The 1,563-nt window shown below is 54.1% G+C and overlaps 1 pseudogene; it reads right to left on the reverse strand.

Annotated features, from left to right (window-relative positions):
* Nucleotides 1-700: 700 nt before the first annotated feature.
* On the reverse strand, nt 701-1,120 carry LOC137203018 (ufm1-specific protease 1-like; annotated as a pseudogene).
* Nucleotides 1,121-1,563: the final 443 nt, after the last annotated feature.

Genomic DNA, 1,563 nt, shown 5'->3' on the forward strand with positions numbered 1-1,563 from the left:
TAGCCAGAGCAATGAGGAAAGGAAAAAAAGGAAATAAAAGACATTCAGATTGGAAAGGAAGAAATAAAACTGTCCTTACTTGCAGTTGGCCCGACTGTCTACATAGAAAACCCCAAAGCATTTACCAAAAACAACAATAACAACTTCCTAGAACAATAAGTGAATTCAGCAGGGTCACAAGATGCAGGTGAATATACAGGAATCAATTTTACTTGTATATGCTAACAATGGACACAAGGTCAGCGAAATTTAAAATACAATACCATATACAATCACTCAAAAATACATAGGTGTATATCTAACAAAATTTGTACAGGATTTGTATGCAGAAAACAATAAAGCACTGATCAAATTAAATTTTATTAAATTAAATTTTATTAAATTAAATTAAAAATTAAATTTTAAAAGATTTAAATAGAGAAAGAGATGCACTGTGAAATAGTTTGGAAGAATCAACACAATAAAGAGTCAGTTCTCCCCAAAATGATACGCAGGTTTCATGCAGTGTCTATCAAAGCCCACGCAAGATTTATTTTTGGGGGGCGGGGGGGTGTGCTGGGCCTTGCCACTTTATTGACACCAAAGATCCCAGGCTCTGCTGGGACTTCCTGGGGGTCTGACATCAGGCAGCCTCTGCCTTTGAGATGGGGTAGCTCAGCGGGTACAGCGCTAGAGCCGGCTCAGTTCTGGGTCCTTAGCCTCAGTCCAGGGTGGGCAGCTGCCTTTCCGAGTCACAGCTGGTCAAGCACAGGTTGTAGAAGGAGTTGGAGTCAAAGGCTGAGCTTACCTCTCGCCAGCCCACCCACCCAGCAGCCTGTAGTTCACGGGGGTTTTTCGGATCACCCCAGCAGTAAGGGTCCAATACCAGGAGGTAGGCTTCCATGCCTGGGCCAAGCAACGCCTCTGACTGGGCATCCGCATCCCCTCCAACCATTACAGGCCCCCTCGGCCCCTGCCAAGTGGGAATAGAGCCTCTCCAGTTCCCCGTGAAGCACTGCTCCACGCGGCACGTGACATGGGCGCCCTTGGGGACCCCCGAAGTGGTCAAGGCAGAGGCTGGCCTCTACACAGCCGATCCATCCCCGAGAGCCCCGGAGCCCGGGGGGCTTGTCGCCCATGTCCTCCAGGGCCGCCTGCACTGTAGCCGGTTCGGGTACGCCCGCCGGCCGGCCCTCTGGCCACGAGCACAGCGTTTGCAGAGTGCGGTAGCCGCAGCCCCGGACCCGGTCGTCCACGCCGTCGCAGCCGTAATGGTAGTAAATGTAATGGCCCGAGAGGAGGGCCAGGCGAGCGCGGCCGCGGCCGGGCGGGGCCAGGCCCAGGTGGACGTCCTTCAGCGGCTCCAGGGCGGTGGGCGGGAGCGGCGGTCGCCGGGCCAGGCAGATGCGTCCTGCAGGCGGCGCGGGGCGAACTCCAGGGAGAACTCTGGACTCTAGCGCTTCCTCTCGGCCCCGAGTCTTGGGCGAACTGCGGGCAGGCGAACGGGCCCTGGGGTCGCTCTCCCCCGACCGCAGGCGCGCCCCGCGGCGATGAGCCAAGATTTTTTGTAGATATACAGAAAAT

This window comes from Pseudorca crassidens, chromosome 11 (genome assembly GCF_039906515.1).
Source record: "Pseudorca crassidens isolate mPseCra1 chromosome 11, mPseCra1.hap1, whole genome shotgun sequence".
In the NCBI taxonomy this organism is placed as follows: domain Eukaryota; kingdom Metazoa; phylum Chordata; class Mammalia; order Artiodactyla; family Delphinidae; genus Pseudorca; species Pseudorca crassidens.